This window comes from Coenobita brevimanus, chromosome 68 (assembly GCF_032717465.1).
Source record: "Coenobita brevimanus isolate Jiangsu-jjx chromosome 68, ASM3271746v2, whole genome shotgun sequence".
Taxonomy (NCBI): domain Eukaryota; kingdom Metazoa; phylum Arthropoda; class Malacostraca; order Decapoda; family Coenobitidae; genus Coenobita; species Coenobita brevimanus.
Window position 1 is genome coordinate 16,456,406 of NC_137021.1, and position 23,694 is coordinate 16,480,099.

Genomic DNA, 23,694 nt, shown 5'->3' on the forward strand with positions numbered 1-23,694 from the left:
GGGACTAAACTGTGGAAGAAGTTGTGCATCGGAAAAGTAGAAGAACAAGTCCACTTTTAAAACTTGAGGGGAAGTGTCATGTACAAGATACGAGAGAAAGTGACAAACTAGAATATGCAGCGAGGCAGCTGAGTGAACTGAAAGTGGAGACAGGTTACAAGGATATAGTAGATGAAGAAAGGAAAGAAATGGCGGAAGAAGTTGTTCCTTGGAAAAGTAACGGAACAAGGCAGTTTTCAGCAGTGAAAGGAAAGTGTCATGTGTAAGATATGAGAGGGAATGAACAGAAAGTGTGGAAGATAACGAATAGGAAATACATGCAAAGAGAAAGGTAAGAGAAATGAGCTGAAAATTGAACGTAATTAACATGGATACAGTAGTCTGAGAGTGGAGAAGAACAGTGGAAGAAGTTACAACTTGGAGAAGAAGAAGAACCAGCCTAGTTCCAAACCCGAAAGGGAAGTGTTGTATACAAGAGGAAGGTGATATGAAAGACAGGAGGCGGGGGTCAGGGAAGGTAGCGAGTGACGTTAATATGGGAACAGAAGAATTACTGAGGGTACCGAATGATAGATAGCATAATACAAGTCAAGGAGGGTTGGATGATGCAGTTACCCAAATACTACATGGCGACTGTTTCAATATGATGACGTCTTTTCATTGGTTTTGTTGATGTTCCGAACAACTTTACTCAGTTTAGGATGGCCTTTAGTAGTCAAAGGCTGCAATATCAAGTCCTTTCACCCCGAAAAATCATCCCTCTGCTGAATACTGTATAGTCATCTGTGTATGAAAAGAAATTAATGAAAAAGACGTACACGGACGAAAGAGGTTACGAGGTGCCTGGCATAAAATAAGTAAGGAGAGAGAATATGTACGGGACGGCCAGTGGGGAACGCTGTTTGGATTTGGAGAGAGAAATTGTGGATGATGCTTTTTCAGTTGTGGGCAGCGTTTTGTGGTAGATAATGCGATCATGGCATTATTTATCACTCACTAAAATACAGCGTGTGTTTCTGAGGTGTGGCTGTGTTTACAGGAAAAAGTGATATGAGAGCAAAAGAAAGGTTTGGGGTGGAAAAGAGGAAGAGGGGAGACCAGTGTGAAATCAAGAGGCTTAAGGTAAATTTTAAGGAATGAAATAAAAGTGGTGTGGTTGTAGAAAGAAAGAAAAAACTGTTAACGCAGGAAAGAGATGAGTGGGAGATAAGAGAGAGCGGGCGAGAGGTGACGGGGGTGGAGGAGGGCGTGGGAGAGGAGAAAAGTGAGGAAACATGAGGCTTATGGTAGGTTTTAGGGAAGGAAGGAAAAGGGGGTAGTGATGCCCGTGGGAGTCGCCAGATGGTCCCTCCTGGGCGCGGGGAGACTGACCAGCTGTCGGGGAGAAAAGTGGATGAGAGACTTGGAGGGAGGGGAGGGGATGAAGAGAGGTAAAGGGGAAGGGAGGAAGGAAAGACGGAAGTAGGAAGTGAGAAAGTATGTTACAGAGGGGAGAGGAAGAGAATGGGGGACGAAATGTATGTAAGCAAGCAAGAAGGTGGGAGAGTGGCAGGGGAAGAGTTAAAAAAGAAGGGAAGAAGCAATCAGGACCGTAGGAAGTGAGAGGATGATAGGGAAAGGAGGCTGAGAGGGAGGTAAGTGGAGAATGAATTTAGGTAGGTAGGCAGCACAGCGAGAAGTGGAAAGGGCAAAGGAGTAAGGAGAAGGGGATCTAGGGAGTGAGAAAGGATTGTAGGGAGAGATGTAGAAAAGGAGAGAATGGAAGAAGGACTGTAGGTAAACAAGCAACAAGGAGAGAGTGAGACAAGCTGGAAAAAGAAAGGACAAGAAGGAAGTGAGTGAGAGAGAACTACGGAGTGAGAAAGGATGTTTGGGAAAGGAGGAGAGAGATGGAACTGAGAAAGTGATTGTAGGCTATTACTGTAGGTACTTGGTAGCACGGAGAGAGGTAGAATAGCAAGGGAAGAAAGGGTAAGAAAGGAATTAACGAGGGAGATGTAGGGAGTAAAACATATTGTAATGAGAGGCGGCAGACAGGGAGGAAAAACAGTAAGGAATGTGTGCATGGAAGTTGCACGGAAGAAAGCAGGCAAACTAGAGAAGGAAAGGGGAAAAAATTGAGAATGAAGAAATTTGTGAGTTTTAGCTTGCTATTGCAGCCCTAAAAGCTGACATAAAAGGAAAAAGAGGAAGTGGACGTTGCAAGAGCAAAGAAAGAAAGCAAAACAGTATAAGTAAAGAGGAAGTTGGATATACTCGTAGACTTATGTTTAAACGTCAAGAATGCACGGACGGCAAAGCAAATACATGGTGATGGACTAGGCTGGACAGATGGAGAGATGTTGTGATTAGGAAGATGAGGATGATAATACCAGGACAAGATGAAAGTAAAAAGTACGAGTAGAGAGGGTGCTGGTTGGGCTCTTAGTTCCTGTAGATCTCTTTCTCTCTCACCTGAATTACATCATCTGGCTTTGGATGGAGTAGAATACCCGACCATGAGGAAGTGATATTAGTTCAAGTGAAGTTGGTAAAAAAAATGATGAAGAATGAATGACAAGCTGAGAAAGGTTTTGCGGCCAGATATTATGCTGCCTTTCTTTTCCCAATCTCTTGATATTCATGTCAGACAGCCTCTCCGCAGGGAACATGGAAATATTTGAGGCAGGAGAATATTTGGTAAATAGAAAAAATTAGAGTATGATATACTGACATGTAAGAATATGATTCTTCAAATGCGAAACAGTAATCATGATGAGAATGAAATGAGAACTAGTTGAGTCCACTGTCAGTTCACATTATACATTTGAATATCTTTGTATTAATACTGGAGATGTTGTTTACCAGTGTTCTTTTGTCTTTGTTATATATTTATCTGTTCTTTTTGCACATTTCCCTTTTCCCTTACCACCGTCTCACATCATACTAAGCAAACTCACAGGCTTGCTTCTCACCGCTCAGTTTTTGTAGAGGAGAAAGGAAAACAGGAACGAAAACAGTCTGTGTGTTGAATAGCAGTGAGGGGAGCAGCTGGAACGGGACAACTTATTAATGTAATGACTGCAGCGGAGTTGGAATGGCTGTGTAGCTGGCACGAATGAGCACCCGGAAGTGTGTATGTAGGCTATTGTTGCGACTGACTTGCACACGTCTGACATAGGAGGACATTTTCACATGTTAAGATTGTGATTTATTGGTCCTGGAGCGAGTCTGATCCATAGGACAGATGAACAGAGAGGTGATTCATCCTCACCCGGTACATTCAATAGAAACTAGAAATAAAACCCTGTAAAATAAAAGGAGAAATAAATGAAGAGGGAAAACTGAACAGGGAATCCATCCATTATATAAAAGTCCTGTGTAAACTGTAAGCGAAAGACAGAGAGAGAGTATTATGGAGTTAATGAAAGGATCGAATTCAAGGCATTACATTTTAGGGTTCACATGTCGTGAGTATTGAGAGAATTTACGAGAGCGACACTCACGAATTAGTATGATAGGTAAAATGATCAATAAATATTACTGTTTAAAGCACAATTGAAAATGACTGCAGCTGGAACCGTTTATACTGATACACTATTCACTTACTAGATCCATATCCTGAGACGAAATTAGCAAGCAGGTAGAAGAGATCGCAGACTAACAGTATTGTACCGTAACACAGGGTACGGCAGACCACGAACTATAGATCATATAAGAGTGAAGTTACCGTACTTGTCAAAGATAAAATACCGGGACCACATGCTGCAGAACGCATCTACTTGCTAGGAACTGTGCAAAGATCTCCTCAATACAATGAATATCAGAAACCATTGTAGGGCCCACGTGATAAACATAATGCTAGAATAAATACCAGAACCACGTACAACAGAGAATACTGGAAAAAAATCGATATATTACAACAAATCATGCATGGCGAAGAAAAGGAGTACCAGTAATTAGACCGTAACAATATATTACGAGGAATACTATTAACACGAGTATACCAAGCCAGACTATGATGCGGTTACCACCCTTCCCTGGTGGCGTATAAACACAGATAAAACTTTTAAACAATATACTAAGACCACACTGTAATGCACCCCCCTCGCCACAACACATTTACTCATTTCATGCACCACACTCTCGCAGTGCAGGCAAACCTTTAATATAACCTCAACGAAAGAACTCTGGGAGTGACCAAATGAAGTGGCCAGTTTCTTGCAGTCCACAGGGTTGACGAACAGATGAGACTAGCGATGCACCAAGAACGACAACAACAACAATATCATGAACTTAACTAGGAGACACATACTTCGTAAATACCATAAATAATATGTACGTAGAATAAAATAAATTGGTGAAAAACAGAGTTCGATTTTACCCAAGACGCCTGGCTGTGAGTGAAGCTTGGTGTAGGGGAGGGCGGTAAGGGGCAGGAATCCTGGAGCACGAGTCCTTTTCCGATACTTCTCAATTTAACACCGCCACTCTTCCCTCCAATTTCCGTGGCCTAGGAGATACGGGCTCACCTCATTTCCAGGAATATGGGTAGAACTGCTCGTCTACTCGCCATCACTCCTAGGTTGTGAGGGGGAGACGGAGATTACGGCACGAAAGGAAAATTTGTTCATTTCGTATGTGACTAAAATTTTATGGTAATGATTTCTGTTTCTTACCGTTAAAATACTAAACAGCACATTAGTGAATTAAAAATTTAAAATATTCACAAAAATGTAATTATAATTATCATAATTCTTACCGATCCCTGTGAACGCGTGATAATATGAGGTATGAACTACGATCTTGTATGTGGGACAGTCATGAAAACGACGTCCCATTTTCATCTTTCCCCTGCTGTGGTGTAGCGGCCAAAAGGCTGCTTGAACTAGCTACATGTGATTGGCTGTGATGCTGGCCAAGCCTTTTCCGTGCCTCCTACCAGATCCATCTAGTCGCCAACTCGCCATGTAGCTTAAACACGAAGGAAATATGTGGATACTGGAATGTTTTTTGTAACACTATGGTAAATATGAATGACTAAGTTTTTGTGATTCATACAAATTTGCTGAATCAAAATTACATTCCTTAAAACTTTCATCTTAAGGCTGGTAACAGTGAGAGTAGGATTTTTGTAGTAAGCACTCACTGGAAAGGTCATAATGTTGGTCTGATTGAGTTAGTTGATGTTTTTAATGATTTTCAATTTTCTAATCATATTCTACAGAGACTGTAACAGATGTCAAGGGACATAAATTTTTAAATAGGTTAATAGTGAAATACGGTAGTCTGTGTGCGTAGACTTCCTTATTCACTCCCCATCCTTATGTATCTTTCGGTGTGCTTACGAGTATATATATACAGTATATATATATATATATATATATATATATATATATATATATATATATATATATATATATATATATACAGAGTGTAAGGAGGCCATTTTGAATACATGTTTATTAAAGTCAACAGTGGTGACAGCCTTGCTCCATTTATGTGATTTTCGCAATACTTCTGACGAGGATACGATGTTCGTTGTTCAGAGTATTGTGTACGTTACTAAATATCATTTTGGTTTCTGGAGACGCTTTGCGGCCATCAGTGAGCCGTCTTCAGGAGATACTGCTTGATGGAATGCTCAGACTGGAATATAGGTTGGTAGCAGATGAGCCGATATTTACTCGTATGCCGCACTGCTGGGTCAGGTGATAGGGAATGGCAGGCGCTCAGCCAGTCAGAGTACAGAACACACCTGGAACGTCATGCAACTTACGAGTATCTTCTGCCGTGATTACTGTGGGATGAAAAACGTGGTATGGATATCCCCTCTGACGCCAAGATTCCGTCGTCAGAGCTGTGCCATAAGCAGTGGCATTGATGAAAACTCTGATAGCGCGGACTTGTATATTGTTTGAATCTGTCTTTTCGTTGTGAAGAGAAAGGAAAAACTGTGTTGATAATAGAAAGATTAGTTGTAATACATACAAAAATCAGAGTTTTTTTTTGTCAGACATTAGTTATTTTTTCTATTTTCTTTTCCTGTAACACATAAGTTTGTATCTGTTCTCAAAAACTATTCTTCCTGATTCAGATTCATGTGATATCATACATCTGACTCATGTAAAAACATCATCTAGTTTTTAACCTCATTAACCCAGTGTTGTCCTTAAAAGTTTATACTTATTATTTCAGACTTGTCTTCAGCTTGGGAGACACTTTTCTAACTGGAGAGGTTAAATAAGGCTTTCAGGACTACAGATCCCTTCTAAATTAAGTGAAATCGTCTGGAGTTTGCTAGAATTAAACCGTAAAATGTCATTGTATTGAAGGGATTTACTGCTGTCAGAGATGGTGAAGCCACCTAACTAGAAACTCCATCTCAGCACACTTTTCCGTCTCATTATTAAGTAATTCTATCACGAGCAAACTTCACAGACAGAGTCTTGTCAGCAATATGTTGACAAACATCACTCATTTCCTTCCGTTTCATGCCCTTATGTTGAATACTTCATCTGTCCATCCATCCATCTATCACCCAACTTTTTTTTTTTTTTTGCATCAGTAGCTTACGGCCTCGGGGATAGGCTACTCATTCTCGACATTTAAGGCGGGGGAGACAACCCTCACTAGGTGACATTATGTAAGCAATAAATTCCAACCATTCCTCGGATATAACCCATTGCGGTCACAATCCGGTTGAAGCACCTTAACACACCAAACCACCAGGGTCGTTTTCTTGTCTGGTTACCATACTTAGTACATGGTTTCCTGGCATACAAAAAAACATTTGACTTGTCATTCGGTGTACTCACCGGAAGGCAACGCTACATCGAATTAGTGGGTGGCTCCCCCCCCCCCACATGGTACAGAATTCAAACATAACACCTTACGCAATGACAGCCAACAAGGTAGTATCGGTGAACTTTCTGTTGTGATAGTATTAGGAGTTTGGGACGGTTTGACAAGTATTAATGGAAGACGAATGTATTGTACCCGTACTGAAATAGTAAAAATAAATGTGGGTTTGAAAATACGGGTACCTGTAACTCTGGATAAGATATAGCAAAGTACTTGTTCACACGTCAAAATAACAAATAGAGCGGGTGCCGGTAGCCTCATAACAGCTGCCTGCTCCTTATTGCTAATTTTGTTTATAATACTTGGGAATCACGACTAGGAATCAAAAGAAAACTATGGTTCCATATTATGTTTGTCCTGTGATTGTGAAAGCACATATCCCGTTTTATTAACCTTAATCGGGAACAATATTTTTACCGGGAAAGGATTGCAGTCATATTACGTTTCTCATAATTTTCCAGATATTGGAGGCTATATACGATGGCAAATAATGGTTTAACTGATAGAACAAAAGCATCACAGATTGTTTTGCGATATGGAACACTATATACGAACCTACTGAAAGGGGTGACGATTATGCCGCTATCCTTTTAAACTCACGATTAATTTTTGAGCCACTAAATTGGAATGATGAAAGGAATGTGATATTTGTTTTGTAGACCTGTGTTGTTTATTGATGTTTATCGTGCATGGTGTAGTGCCAATGCAACTTTTCTGTGTGCATGAAAATTACTAGCTTTATGTGCGTAATTGATGAGAATTTTTTTGTGTGGGACTGATGTTTCGAGGTTCTGTTTACATGAGGCTGTGTTGTTTAGACAGGTATGTAGTTAGCTGTGTGGAATGTGGCGTATATACTACTTTCCTGGAATTTGGCGGTTTCGTTATGTGCTGATGCTATTCTGAGTAAAAGATTGTAATTTGCAAATGGAAGAATTATGCCCACACTTGGAAATGCTGCTTATTCAGAAGATACCGTACAGCAGCAATAAATAACATTCGCAACTGTGGGTGTAATTCCTCCATGTAAACAAATGACGACACGTAAATAAAAAAGTACACTGTAATGTGTGTGTCCATCTAGGACGTAATGTTGATGGTATATATGTTAGAATAAGAATATTGTGTGACTGTGCCACTGTGCTGCTTATATACAGAGTAGGTTCCTCTATGTACTGAGTTGGCGTAGGAAGTGCAGAGCTGGAAAATTTGTGTTGATTGGGTGGTTGTTATCGTGAGTTATGTTTGTGGTGATATGGATGATGAAGAACTGGAGAGCTGGGAGGTAGGGTAGTGCAGTATGTGATGTTTTGTGATAAAGGCGTGTTGATACGGTGCGTAGTGATGGTTGGTGTGTGGTGACGGTGATGTGGATGGGTGGATTAATAGTTGTTTTGTGGATGGGTAATGTAGTGGTCATGCTGGTGTTTCTTGTTTAATAGTTGTGCTGTCGTTGTGTAGTAGTGATGTGAGTGGGTGATCTAGTGAAGGTTGTTTTGTGTTTAACTGTAGTTATATCAATGTGTACTATTGATGTGGGTGTTAAGGCGATGACGATACAGGTGGTGGTGTGGATGTTGTAGTGGTGGTGGAGTGGGTGATCTAGTGGAGGTGGTGTAGGTGTTGTGCTATTGAGGTGTGAGTGTTTTAGTGATGGTGGTATAGGTTTTGTAGTGGTGGTGGTGGTATAGATGTTGTAGTGGTGGTGGTGGTAAAGGTGTTGTAGTGGTGGTGGTGGTGGTATGGGTGTTGTAGTGGTGGTGGTGGTATGGGTGTTGTAGTGGTGATGGTGGTATGGGTGTTGTAGTGGTGGTGGTGGTATGGGTGTTGTAGTGGTGGTGGTGGTATGGGTGTTGTAGTGGTGGTGGTGGTATGGGTGTTGTAGTGGTGGTGGTGGTATGGGTGTTGTAGTGGTGGTGGTGGTATGGGTGTTGTAGTGGTGGTGGTGGTACGGGTTTTGTAGTGGTGGTGGTGATGGTATGGTGTTGTAGTGGTGGTGGTGGTACGGGTTTTGTAGTGGTGGTGGTGATGGTATGGTGTTGTAGTGGTGGTGGTGGTGGTATGGGTGTTGTAGTGATGTGGTGGTGGTATGGATGTTGTAGTGGTGGTAGTGGTGGTGGTGGCATGGGTGTCGTAGTGATGTGATATGAGTACTACAGAGGTAGTGTTGCAATGGATGGTGTGGGTAGTGTTAGCTGGTGGTGTGGGTAGTGTAGTGGTAATAGTGGTGTTGGTAGTGTAGTGATATATGAGTGCTGTAGTGTTGGTGGTGATCAATGTAATGGCGGTGGTGTAGGTAGTGCAAGTGTGGTGGAGACAAGATGGTACAATAGTTTGCATGGGTGGTTGAGTGGTATATTGGAGACGGTAAGCGGTATAGTGATGGTGGAGTTGATGCGTTTTACAGTGGTGTTCATGTTAGGTATGGCGGTGGAAATGTGAGGCATAGTGATACTGGTATGTAATAGTGGTGGAACTGATGTGGTATAATGATGGAGTTACTGGAAGGAGTGTACGAGATTTGTTCAGAAAGTATCCGACCGTTGACCCTAAAAAAGTAAATACTGTAACCTGTTGAGCCAGGACACTAATCCCCCTCAAAGTCGGCCCCTTCTGGCTAGACACACGTATCCCAGCGTTCTCTCCACTGCCTGAAACATTTTTCAAAGTCGGTTTTCGGTATCTCCTGCAGGTGCTTCGTCGCATTCGTGATGATCTCTCTTGTCTCAAATCGGGAACCCTTCAGCGGAGTTTTGAGCTTGGGGAATAACCAAAACTCGCACGGAGCCACGTCTGGTGAGTAGGGAGCCTGCCAGGCCTGTGGGATTTGTGCTTGGTAAAAAATTCCTGAATCAGTTGAGACGAATGGGCAGGGACGTTGTCGTGGTGCAGCTTCCAACTTGCCACTTTCCAAAGGTCTGGTCTCTTTCGTCGAATTGAGTCACGAAAAAGATGCATAACGTCAAGGTAGTAGTGTTTGTTGATAGTCTGACCTTCTGGCGCGCTTTGGTAATGCACATCAACTCGGTATTAAAAACACAAAATGTCAACACGTGAGTGCATTTCACCTTGCTGCGGACCTGTCGTGCTTTTTTTGACCGAGGCGACCCTGCATGCTTCCACTGGGACGACTGTGCTTTGGTTTCTGGGTCGTACCTGTAAACCCAAGTCTCATCTCCAGCGATAACAGTCTTCAGAAAGACTAGATCGCGATTTGCACACTCCAACATGTCTTGAGCAACGTTCATCCGAGAGTAGAGATCATGACGAATGCGACGGAACACCTGCAGGAGATACGGAAAACCGACTCTGAAAAATGTGTCAGGCAATGGAGAGAACGCTAGGCTACGTGTGTCAAGTCAGAAAGGGTCTACTTTGAGGGGGATTAGTGTCCTAGCTCAACAGGTTAGCTATGATTTTTTTAGAGCCTAAGGTCTGACATTTTCTGAACAACCTTGTATCTGGTGTGGGTGGGCGATTCTCGTCCAACGGTATGAGTGGGCTGCGGGAGACCGTGTAATGATGGTGAGTTGTCAGAGGGTGGGACATGCTATAGGCCACCAAGCTCCCGCCTGATACACGACTGTCATCTCAAGGCTAATCAGTGTGTAAGATATCCGGGTTGTGGGGGTCGGTGGAGTGCGTTGGGTGTGTGTAACTCCATGTCTGATATAACAACATCCGCCTCAAGCTATGTCAAGCACTCCGGGGTGTAGGACGGAGGTGGGCGTATCACTGTGCATTGCCCAGACGTTCTGTAAGTGATTTTAACTACTCAGTGCTATTTATTATTGTTTTTACTCTGCATAGAAGAGATCTGTCGTCGAGACGGGGTTTTTAAAAAGTCGCCATTTAACCCTTTACTTACGGGGACGCCTTTAATATTTAACTCATCCTCTTACCAGACTGGTGTACTGACCTTAGGGGAGATCTCTCGTAGTGAAGAGACTATTGTTGAGGCGCTATGTAGGCTGCTTCATCACTTATAAAAACGAAACGTTAACATATTTAACTTTCACGTGTTTAAATTAGGATTACAGTAATAAAGCCGTCTTTGGCAAATTACAAATACAGTTACATATGTTTATGAAGTTTTTCTGTATTCAGAGGGCATTAATTCACCATTTCTCTACGATTACCTATTTTTTTCTTTTAATATCTGTGGTATCTTCTGAAGAGTTTATTCCGCTCTAGTGAGATTTTTCGGACTGGAGGAGTTAGGTCTGGCCTTAATTTACTTTTACAGTAAGAGAATTCATTCTCAGGTCAAATAAAAGCGTCTAGAGATAGCAAGACCAGAATAAGGTTAAAATGAAGTATAATGATGTGATTATTAATCGTGGCAAAGTCTTATCATGTATAATAAAGGCAGTATATGTTCATATACTGAACTGCTGTATTATTGCGGGATGTTTATGAACTTACTAAGGAGTTGTGATGCCGTTGTTGTGTCCCGGGCTGGGCGAGGCGAGGCAAGGCTGGGCGGGGAGTCAGGACAGAGGCTGGGACTGGAGATTGTGTCAGTCGGTCCCGCGCGTCGCAACTGAACGGTCGAGGTGGTACGGCCCTTCCTCTGAACTCGTCACTCCTCCTCGACATATCTCGCTCTTGCGTTTTTGTGCCCGCGCCGTTGAGTGGGGTTAATTTTCCGTGAGTTTATCGCTTATTTAACTTAATGGAATAATAGTTCAATGTCTTACAGTAAGGGGAAGCTGTGCGTGCTTGACTATATGCTGATTGAGAAACTTGAGGGCTAACTTTAGTCGTTAAGTTAGGGGACCCCTATTCTCAGCCATGTGATGTTCGTTGCCATGAACTGTGACCTACGTTAATTAGGTCAGAAGGTATGTTAGAGCTGCAGCTCGTGAGGCGTAGCCAGCAGTTTACAGTGAGTTAATTTTGTACCCATACCGGTACTCTGTTAGTTCACGAGCCATAACCTTTGTTATTCTTTTATCTACTTATACGGTATGATTAATGTAGGTCGAGAATCGTCAGGAAAATGTTATCAGCAAACTTCCTGGCCCGTGAAATTTAAAAGTAGAATAAACACAACTTTAACGAAAAGTTACTCTGTTGCTCGGCAGTGGGCTAAATCGGTGAACTACAAGGTATGTCAACAAAGTGCGCTAGTTGGGGAGTTTTTCTTTGCTTGCTTCTTGTTTATATTTCTCCCTACCTTTACCCACCCACACTTACCCCCTGCCTAACCTTCACTGAGTTACCAGTAGCCTCTCTCTCTCTCTTTTTCCCTAGCCCTCATACTCTCTCTCTCTCTCTCTCTCTCTCTCTCTCTCTCTCTCTCTCTCTCTCTCTCATTCTCTCTCTGTTCCTCTATTTTATTTCCTTCTACTGGCTCCCTCACACTCTGTCTCCCTCTTATTCTGTTTCTCTCCCCATTCTTTCTCTCCCTCCGTCTCCCTCTGTCCCTTTCCTTTTTTATCCCTTCTTCTTTCCTTCTTATCACTTCCCTCTCATTCTTCCCCGTCCTCTTCTTCTTTACATTCCTCCCGCTTCCACTACGCCTTTCACTTCTCCCTTCCTCTATCTCACCCGTTCTCAGTCTCCCACTCTTCCTCCCTCTCTGCTTCCTGCACCACTCCTACCCCGCCCCCACGCCAAGGTCAGCCACTCATTAGTCCGAGAGGCACCGGTGAGCCACGTCGTTGGAAGTTCGTCTTTAACGCCTCAGGGGAACACTCCAGCTCTCCTCAGTCTCGCGTCAACTTGTCTCTGTGTATATATTTTTTTTTCCTGTCTCACGGTATCTTCATACACACAGCAGAAAAACAAAGGTGCTTGAGACAGATTGAAGGAAGCTTTTGGCTCTAAACGAAAAAGTTTATAGGATGCCACACAAAGGTGGGCAAAATAAAAACTGAGTAAAAGTAGATACAGCAGTCACCACCGTACCATATCATTTATCAGGAGGGACTGTTGATTTTATGGCCTCGAGACAAAGGTGCGCTCGCTGATAAGGCTTGACGACCCGACCCTCCTCCCACACCATACTCGGGAGCACCAGCTGATAAGGACGCTGCCACCTTGCATCATTTTCGGAGGAAGGTCGAGGTAAGGAGAGTTCCGCCTCACTCGCCCTGCTGGCCTGTCTGAATGTATGTGTGAGTTCGGGTGAGATGCTGATGAGATTGCTTGTGTGTGTGTGTGTGTGTGTGTGTGTGTGTGTGTGTGTGTGTGTGTGTGTGTGTGTGTGTGTGTGTGTGTGTGTGTGTGTGTGTGTGTGAGTGAGTGAGTGACTGTCTTCCTGTGATGTGTGTCGTATATGTTTGTATTGCTTGGGTATTTCATGTATTCTGAAGAAAATAGCAAAATTCATGCGAAGTAGTATTTCTGAAAAGTTCTGAATTTGCTACGAGTTTACTAGGTTTATATTGTGTGTGCAAATGTTTTCTTGCTATTTCTTGTGGATGTTTGTTTCGTTTCTGGAAGAGGCTACCAAATTACTGGCATGTATTTTATGTTGTTTTGCGTGTGTGTGTTTAACTGTACATTGCCTGAAATATTTGTGCCTGGGTACGTGTAGCATTGCAAAGGTACCAATAAACAATTAATACTGAGGTAAGTAATACTCTGTGATTCTAAACGTAGTCTTGTGTTGTGGTTGGACTGATGGTTTGTACGCCTGAAATGGCTGTTAAGGATGGATGCATGAGAAATAAGAACCGTGTTTTTGAAGCATGAGAATATGTTTCCATGGTGATTTACTTTGCACATTGGAGAGTAATATTATCATCAATTTCATAATCATCATAACCCCCCATTTCCGCTACTTTCATGTTTCAGAGGCTGATACAAGAGAACAGAAAAACTGCATATCGAGTAAACAGAGTGTCCAGTGAAATGAGCCGCACATTTATTCACTCATCATTCAAACCCTCATAATTGACGACTTCCCCTGACGGGCCTACAGTAGCGACTAGCACAAAATTGCGGTTCATAAGGTTTGGGACAGAGACCTTTCCATCTACTGATAGGATAAAAAGGATTCAATTCTTGTTATGTAAACCTTCATATGCACTTTGTCCTTCGTCAGTTCTTTAGCATCCTTTGTTCTACACTTCGCTTGTTCATGTATTCAGTAACATAATGCATCCCCCACTTTGTTTGTCCTCCATTGCTGCTCGTACCCTCAGATTCACGCATATATTTTATACCCCTTTCACTGCCCTACTCACATACATTCTCCATTTAAGAGCGTACCATCAAAGTACACCCTTTTCCACCATTTACTGAACAGATTTCTCTCCTTCACAACTAGTACGTACCGGGTATATTTACTTATCAGATCCATCCAACGGAGCTCACTTACATTCTCATAAGATGTTCGTTATTGATATTTAGCGTTTTATAATATTAAAGCATGCATAAGTAACAGTCCCTACAAAAGAATTTCAGCCAGTCATATATAAAAGCAAACTGGTGAAAGCTAGGTAATTCAAAATCTTCGAAACCGACGAACATACATGTACCGCCTTGAACTTTTGATCCCCAGCCCATTACCAGTTATGTGCAGACCATTACGGAAAAGGTGAAATTTATGTTCAGGTTACATTGCACATGAATATTCATACGTACATTTTAATGGCCGAACATCGTAAACTTATAGATTTTCGAGGTAGAATATAGGTGTGGTACTCAAGGAAATTAGAAAAGTACCAAAGCTGACGTTGGTGTTGAAGCATAAACCATGGGATGTGACTCTGATGAATGTCTTATCTCTAGTAGGATACTTTTAAACGTGATAGTATTATTTTGTTTGGCATTTGTGATCTCCGTTTTTTTTTTTCGATATTTGTTGAGAAATTCACCAGTGCTCAAACTCTAAGTTATTAGTTCTGAAATCAGATTTTACCTGGCTTCTTTTATTCCAAAGGTTAGCTGGACAGTATAAGGAAATGAGATTCGTAAAAGCTATGGAATAAGGAAGTTTACTGAATGTATGGTCAGAATGAAGTGTTATAAATGTAATCGTGAAGTGGGTGCACAGTATGTAAATTTTAAAGTAGGAGTAAGTGAAGAAAGCATAAAAAGATGGTTTTATTCGTAACTGTACTTGTAAGTGAGATACTGAAGTTAAGGATGCGAGGAAGTAGCTGAAAAGTTAATGAAGGACAGAAATGGATGGTTGAAATACTATATACTCGTATAAGCATATGATAGACTGCACTCCCTTTTTTCCCATTCACATCTTGCGCGGGGGGTCACTGGAGCACGCTTTTTCTCCCGATCAAGATGATAAAGAGAAGGCAGTGCTGATTGAAAGAGTTGCCTAGCAGCGGGGGGCGATGTAAAAAACCATTTAAGGTTTAAGTATTGTATTAATACGAGAATAATTACAGGGCAAACTATGGTCTTATTTGCTTTTGGTATGAGCCTTCAGGTATGAGAGAACCTCCTGCTTTGTAGTGGAACTGCAGTTTTCTGTTCTTGTTTAACTTCGGAAGTCGACGGGATGGCTTCTGTCCAACAAGCATTATGAAACGCTTATTTTTTGTATCAATATTTTTCTGTGAGGTGAGTTCGAGTGAGTGTGTATACGACACATTGCACAGGGCATTTTGTTGATAGTTCTCCTGTATTTGTGATTTCATTTTCTTTTTCCCGATATTACCCATGCACGGTATTAATGCATTTAGAGATAAAATGGTGATGATGATGATGATGACATTTTATATATATATATATATATATATATATATATATATATATATATATATATATATATATATATATATATATATATATATATCCCATTGGAGCCCAGTGTCCACAGTTTTGGACAGAACTGGGAATTTTCATGTCTAAATAAAGTAGGAAACCCCCGGGTAGGGACCTGTGAGCTTCGCGACTGAGCCGATATATATATATATATATATATATATATATATGTGTGTCCGACTCTGAGCATAGGCTTCACAGCCTGCTCTCAAGGCCCAGTAGTCATCCTACATACCATACACCTCTCCACATGTCACCACTTCGGCGCTAACACCCACCGTCCATATTGAATACATGCTAGGGCTGTCTCATACAGGACTGGTGTATTGGTATATATATATATATATATATATATATATATATATATATATATATATATATATATATATATATATATCCTTCATATTGTGTCACTCTGTTATGTAATATATGTTGTACCTTCTTACAGTATGAACTTTGTAGAAGTTTTTTAAGGATCTATGTCACACTGTAATGATCTCGTTCACCAACTATCGCCGCACACAGTCAGCGTCGTAGAGTTGTTGTGGCGACGTTGGTGGTGAGCGTCGTGCGAGGTAAGGGGAGGCGGGAAAAAGCTTTGATGTATATATAATGACTCTCGGGCCAGTCGCCTCCCTCCGAACTTTGCTTTTTTCGCTAAGGGATGCGCATCCACTCCTCCTTACACACACCCTCTTCCCTTCACCAACCCCGTGTGTCAAAGTTATGAAGCTTGTTAATGTACCTGCTTTTGACAGGAAAGTTTGACAACATGCATAGTAAATTTCCCTGTATACATCACAAGTTTTCCATTAACTTGTAACATTAAAATATGTCCTGTGCATAATAAACCTCTATCCTTTGAGTTTGTCAACGAAGCTTCCTAATTGGCCTTGGATAGTGAGCTAGATTATTGCACTCAAGTCATGTAGAATATCACTTTCCCGTTTCGAAATTGGTATGTGACTTGTACACAGTCTGGCAATTGTGCTGGTAACTTTTATATTACAGTGGAACAGAGGGTGGAAGAGAGCGGCTGGGCAGTCATTGCCACGCACTCTCCTTTTTCGCCTGTTCTGTGACTTTGCAAGTCCTCTCTTTCATTCTGTGTGCGGTCCACCGCATGTTACAGTGGTTTGCAGTATTTATTGTTTCATAAATGAAGTTCAAATATCTAAATCTGGACTGTCAACTTCGTATATATTTACACAACCAGTTAATTATGGTTGCAGGACCCATCTAGTGAACCACCATAGGCCGACTCATATAAGCTATCGTCCTTCACACACTTAATATTCACTGACATAGGCCTTCCCCACGACAGCCACTATTTGTCCGTCTTTGCCATTGCTTAGACTACCACATTGAACAGAGCTGCATTAACATTCATCCCGATTCTTACAAGGCTCACCCTTTTAGCACTGTTTGGATGTGAGACAACCAATTTTAACTGAAGGAACCACAGAATAGGGGTCACATTATGTAAAGATATTTGAAGTTATTTATGGATAAAGCAGTATAAAGAATCTTGTAATGCGTGGCTTATACGATACTTTTTCCATTTGTACAATTAATATGGAATATCTAATATCAGGAAGCTCGTTGTGACCATGCTTTTTGTACAGTGTATATTCCTATAGCCTGTATAGTAAGTTGTTTAATGCTAATACAGAGTCGCGACGTGTAAATGGAAGAATCATGTCCATAGGAAAGATGTTTATTAGGGAGATGAAAGTTTCAGCCGGTGGGTTAGGTCCTGCCACCATCATATCTTCCTAAATGGTCAGCTTGCCCAGTGTAAGTGAAGTTTTTCAGTACAATAATTTTTGGAGTATTTTTAGAGGAAAAGGCCTGGAAAAATAGCAGAATGTTTAGCAGGAGGATCTGATTAACGGAGTGGCTAGCACCCTCGCACGCACCACCCCTCACCCGCACCAGGCCACACGCACTCCCTATATACACCATTCCTCTCTGTCTCTGTCTCTGTGTGTCTGTCTGTCTGTCCGCCTGTCTCACACACACACACACATACACACACACACACACACACACACACACACACACACACACACACACCACAGCCTGCAGTATGAGATAACGGGGGACAAAAATACAACAACAGTAATAACGTAGCCGCCCTCTCATTGGACCAAAGCGCACATGACAGACGGACACAAAGCCACGTCTCTCTTCTCTCTCTCTCTCTCTCTCTCTCTCTCTCTCTCTCTCTAATTTTGGGTGACAGGTATATAAACGTCGTGACAATATGAGTTAAGAATGAATATGTGTCACCAATTTCCACGGTTTCTCACTGGGCTCTTTTTTCCCTTCTCTGCAATAAATATGAGATAAATAAATAAATAAATAAATAAAGAAAGAAATGTATGCAGGTACAATATGCTCTCATAGTGTCTTTTCTGTTCTTTGCTGTTATTTCGCTTATTTTCCTAACGTCTTTCTTTCTTCCTTTGACTCTGTGCTTTCCGTATTCCTTCTTTTCACTGCTCAGTCCTTCATTGGCACAGGTTCCTTGGTCTCTGTATACCTCTTGCTTTCGGTATTTCTCGTACCATGTAAACATTTCACGTTCTGTATTTGGTTCACCCCTCTCCAAATATACTTATCATTTGTATCACTGCCTACTGAATATCTTTCTTTTCTCGCTATCCTTCTCTATATTCTATCGCTTTCATTCACTGTGGTTTATAACCCACATTCATTGTATTTCTGTTATCCCTATTCCTGGTTGGTGCTCAGATTCCCATTTCTCTGTGTCTCCTGCTCCGTCTTCTCAACTTTCTCTCTCCTGCCACCCTCTTTCTTTCTTTTTTTTTTTTTACCCTTCCCCGTCCCGGAGGGGCTCGGGAACGGGTATTGTTTTCACTCGGTTTGTCTGTTTGTTTGTCTGTCTGTCTTTCTGTCTGTCTGTCTGTCTTGCTGACTGTCTCTTAACAACTTTTCGCGAAAACTGCTGGTGCGATTTTGACTAAAATTACAGGGATGATGGGCTTTGACCTTCTGATCACCTGATTAAATTTTGGGCCCAATTGGGCCACGGCCAAGGCTGTAGGCCCCCCAGAATATGTTAAGAAAAATACGGGTAAAAAATAGTTTTTTCGCCATAACTCCTTTCAAATTCATATTATCGACATGAAACCAAAACCTAAAGGTGTTTCTTAAAAATCTGCATCCCATAACATGCCTCATTTCATTAGGGGATCACCCTTCACTCAGCGGTAGCGGGGTCAGTGTTAGATGGGTCGGCCTAAAATTTCATATGTGCCTAGAATCGTCAGTTTTCACCCGATTTACTCCAAATTTGATATGTGGCATCTTTGACTAGATATCCTGTTGTGTTTATACTTCAGTACTAAAATGACTGCTAGAGACTGGTATGCTGTGCCTTGGCACCACTCCTTGTTTTCCTTACACTCCGTCCTTCATACATTTCACGCACTCTTTATCCTCCTCTTCCTGTGTCTTCATTCTTACTCTCTATGCCTTTGCTTTCCATCTCCTCCCATTCTCAGTGTCTTTCCTATTACACTGTGTTGCTTTTCTTCTCTTCACCTACTCTGTATCTCACCTCTTACTCTCCCATCGCTTTCCGTCCGCTCATTCTCTGTATTTCCTCGTATTCTCCCTTTGCTTTCCTTCCCTCCTTTTTCTCAGTACATTTTCTCTCTTTCCTTCCGCTTCTCTCCCCTTCCAATGTATTGTATCTTTTCTCTTACATTCTTTCCCTTTCGTTTCCTTCCACTACCTTTCTCTGTGCCATTCTTGCGACTCATTCTCACCATACTTTTCGGCCTTTACCTGCCTTCGTCATTCCTATTACTCCCCTTCCAACACCCTCTTCACAAGCTTCTCCCACCATCTCTCTTCTTTGCCATTTTTCTCATTCCCTTTTTCCCCCTGTTCTGTTGACTTTTCACTCCTCACTTTGCCTTTCCATACGCTGTCTCTGCTGTTCTTCCCACATTATTCATTTCCTCCATCCCTTATGCCCTCTCTCTCTCTCTCTCTCTCTCTCTCTCCTGATGCCTCTCTCTTCCTTTCCCTATGCCTCTCTCTCTCTCTCTCTCTCTCTCTCTCTCTCTCTCTCTCCTGCTGCCTTTCTCTTCCTCTCTGCCTCTACTACCGGCATACGCTTGCACTACGGAGGTCCGGCTTGACATGGCGGGAAGACAACATAAAATTGCTTTTCCCTCCCCGTCCCTGCAGCCTTATTCACAACACATTACGCCGCGTCGCCTCGGGTTACGCCACGCCCAACCACCGGACGCAGGGATGGACCGACGGACGGGGATTGGGGTGGGGAAGAAAGGGAGGCAGAGGGAGGGATGCGGTAAAAAGGGAAGGAAGCAGAGTGAGTGTGAAGCAGAGTTGGTGTCAGAGAGGGCGGCAGATAGAGAGTAAGGCAGAGGGAAACGAAAGTAGAGAGAGGGGGGGAGGATAGGGAGATGAAAGTTGAGAGAGAGAGGGGGAGGCAGAGGGAGATGAAAGTTGAAAGAGAGGGAGAGGCAGAGAGAAATGGAGGCAAATGGGGATGGAGGAACAGAAATAGTGAGGCAGAGAGATTGTGTGAGAGGCAGAGACAGAGAGAGATGGAAACAATGAGAGGTGGAAACCTAGAGAGGAGATATAGTAAAAGGAAGGTAGGACAGAAGAGAATGGAGGGAAAAGAGGATGGACAAACTGAAAGTATAGGCGTGGTGAAGAATGGACGGGAGAAATGACACTCTGACGGAAGTTGGTTGGAGTGGAGACGAGTGGGTTTGGGAGAGGATAGAAGGACGGAGGTCATAGACAGGAAGAGCTGGCGAGGCAGAGGAGAATTTGATGGATGGAGAAAAGAAAGAAGAGAAAATGGAAGTATAGATAGGAAGGAGAATGGGCATAAGAGAGGATGAATGTACGAAAAGGATAGAGGCGAAAAAGAAAGGCTTGGAAAGTGGATGGACTTTTGGAGGGGATAGGATGAGAAATGGGCTGAAGTGAGAATGGACTAACAGAGGTGACAAGGGTTGAAAGGAAAGGCTTGAAAGGAGGATGGACGGATAGAAGAGGATTTTAATGGTGGACGAACGGATTGATAAGGGTGATGCATATTCCGAAGGGAGCAAGGACGAGAAAGAACGTGGAAGGACCGAGTATTGAGGAGGTAAAACAGTGGAGAATGTGAGGCAAGGAGAACCTATGGAATTTAGACTGAGCAGACTGAGGGGATAGGGTTAAAAAGTAGGTTGGAGGGAGGATGGATAGGTGGAGGAGGTATAAGGCAGTGAAGAATGATGTGTTAAGATAGAGTGGATGGACGGAGGGATAAGGATGGAGATGAATGTGTTGAACGGTGCATGGGCAGATAAAGGGGACACGGGAGGGGTAAACAAGCATGTATTTGAGGAAGAGTAGATGGGGGTAGGGTTGAGAAGTTTGGGCTGGAAGAAAAGGAAGACGGGTATATATAACCACTTCAGTACGACAAGTCTCAAGTTGAATAAAATCATCTGGTGATAGCAAGATAAAAGACGTCATCGTAGTAAAGAAGTTAAAGAAGAAGCGGGGAATAGAGAAGGATGGGAGGGGGAATGAATAGCCTTTTCACTACGAGAGGTTCTTCTTGAGAAAAATTAAATTCACTGACAGAAGCAAAATTAAGACATAATAATCACCATCGAAGAAAAGGGGATTTAAAAAACTGATCTGCCCTGCCTAAGACTGAACGAAATGATCTGGGGATAACTAGAAAAAATGAAGGGATGTTATCGTAGTGCAGGGGTTAAGAAAACAAATGTAGGAATGGATGAGGAAATCGAAATAAGGGTATGGCAGAGTATGGAATCATATTAGTTACAGACTAATACTGTTGGAGTGAAAGGAACAAGAATAATTTTATTGTTGAAAAAGCCTGGCTACTTCAGGACCATTATATTCCGTTTGAGAGACTTTCTGTCTGGACAGTTAACTCTTTCATTGCGACACATCCTTCAAGAGTGAAACAGTATCATACTAAGAGGACAAAAATAAACTACAGTAATACATCATCTAAGCGAAGTTGTCAGCTTAGTCACTGAACGTCAAATGGACAGAGGGAGCACAAGGATATGGAGTGGATGAACGGATGATGGGATGGATGGCAGGTGAAGGGCAGAAATGAAAGAGAAAACGAGAGAGAGAGATAGATAGATAGATAGATAGATAGATAGAGAGAGAGAGAGAGAGAGAGAGAGAGAGAGGGGGGGGAAAGGTGGGGGAGGGAGAGAGGGGTAAGGGACGAAGGGTGTTGTGTTGTATACTGGATTACAGAGTCAGGCAGGAGAGAGGAGGGGCAAACTTTGATTAACTTGGTAATGGCGTCTAGGCTTCCACGCTCTACCTATCTGCACCTCGCTCTCTCTCTTCCTCCCCATCAATACTCACTGTATATTCCTTTCTCTCTCTCTCATCCATTTCCGTTCTGTCTGTTTTCTCTCTTGCCCTCCCTCTTTATCCCCTTTTTCCTTTGTATGTCTGTTTTCTCTTTACCCCTTTCTTTCAGCTTCCTTGTCCATTATATCTTCCTCTCTCTTCCCTGTTTTCTTCTCCATTTCTGCTTTCTCCTATCTTTCTTTCCTTGCCGTATATGTGCTTCGTTCCCTGTCTTGTCTTCTCTGCCTTCCTTCCTTTCCCACCCTCCCCATTACATTTCTTTACTCTTCCGTGCACTTTGTCTTCTGTGTCCGTCATCTTGTGTCTTCCTCATGTCTTGTCCATTGTATCTTTCCATCCTACCTTTTCTTCTTCCACCCCCGTTTTCCTCTTATTCTTCCTCTCCCTTTTTTCCTCTTTCCCTCCCAGCCGTTTTTCCTGTCAGCCATATCCATTCCCTCTCCTGATCCTCCAACCTTCTCCTCTTTCACCTCCATTCATCATATCTCTCTCTTTCTCTTCCGTCTTCTTTATATCCCTCTCTTTCTCTCCTGTCTTCCTCATATCCCTCGCTTTCCTTCTTTCTTCCTCCGCGTTTTCCTTGTTCTCTTCCTTCTCTTTCTCTCTTTTCTCCGTCCCTCTGTCCTCCCCCCCTCTGCCGTCCTCGCTCCCCAACCCTCCATCAGTCCATTATGCAACTTGTCTGCTCTCAGTGTGGAATCCCCTATCATGTTACACCTGGGGTTCTGTAGCCTAACTTAACTTGTTAATCAGGGAAGCATCACAAACAGTTAAAATAGGAGCCTGGTAGGTAATCCAACACCTGTGAAAATTTTTAAATCTCTCTCTCTCTCTCTCTCTCTTTGGCTTTGGCTTAAGGTTTGATTCAACCTAGGCTGTTCCAGATAAATGTTCTTCTGTTAAAAGTTATAGCTACTAAGGTCATTAGATAACAAGGTTGATAAATGAGCAATATATGTGATAAATGGTTGACTGATTTTTTTCAGTAGGTGGGGGTTTGCTTTAGCTCCAGTGAATTGCTGTTGGTAAAACTGAGTTGATTTATAGGTCTACTCGTTCACGCATATTGTCCCATCCTGATGAATAAATGTCATTAGATATATTAAAAGCAAACACTGATCATTCATCAGGTTGTAGAACAATGCGTTATTACCGCCGAATAACGATGATGAAGCGTTTCCTGTTGGGTAATTTTTTAGCACGACAGTCAGCCTATAAAATATCCCATTAGGCTACTGGAAAATCCTTTGAAATGAATACCCGGTACACAGTGACTATGAATATAAATCTTTTGTATGGTGAGAAGCAGTGTAGCTTTCGATAATGAGCTGGTGGCTGTAATATGAAAGAACATATATTTTTGGGGCGTTTTTTACACGTTTTCAAGCAGTTTCAGTAATACTATTGCTAGGATACCCCGTTTACACTGTTTAAATGATATTTAATGGTACTGCCGTTATAGGCGTTTAACCCTGTCATCATCAGTGCATTGTATACCAGCCAACACCAGACGATTTTATTCAGCTGAGAGTGGCTCATTAGAGCCTTAGTTTTAAAGTCAGATTAACATGGTATTAATCCTAAGTTTTAGCCACTGACGCTCAGAATTAACAGTCACCGAAACGTATGGACGAGTATATATATGTCGAGTCTGCTTAACTAAGGATAACCTCTTTTGCA

General features: G+C 42.2%; 1 protein-coding gene across 1 annotated transcript in view; it reads left to right on the plus strand.

Annotated features, from left to right (window-relative positions):
- Positions 1 to 23,694, plus strand: part of LOC145405765 (uncharacterized) — a 2,040,591-nt gene that overhangs the window by 736,690 nt on the left and 1,280,207 nt on the right. The gene's annotated exons all lie outside the window — the stretch shown is intronic.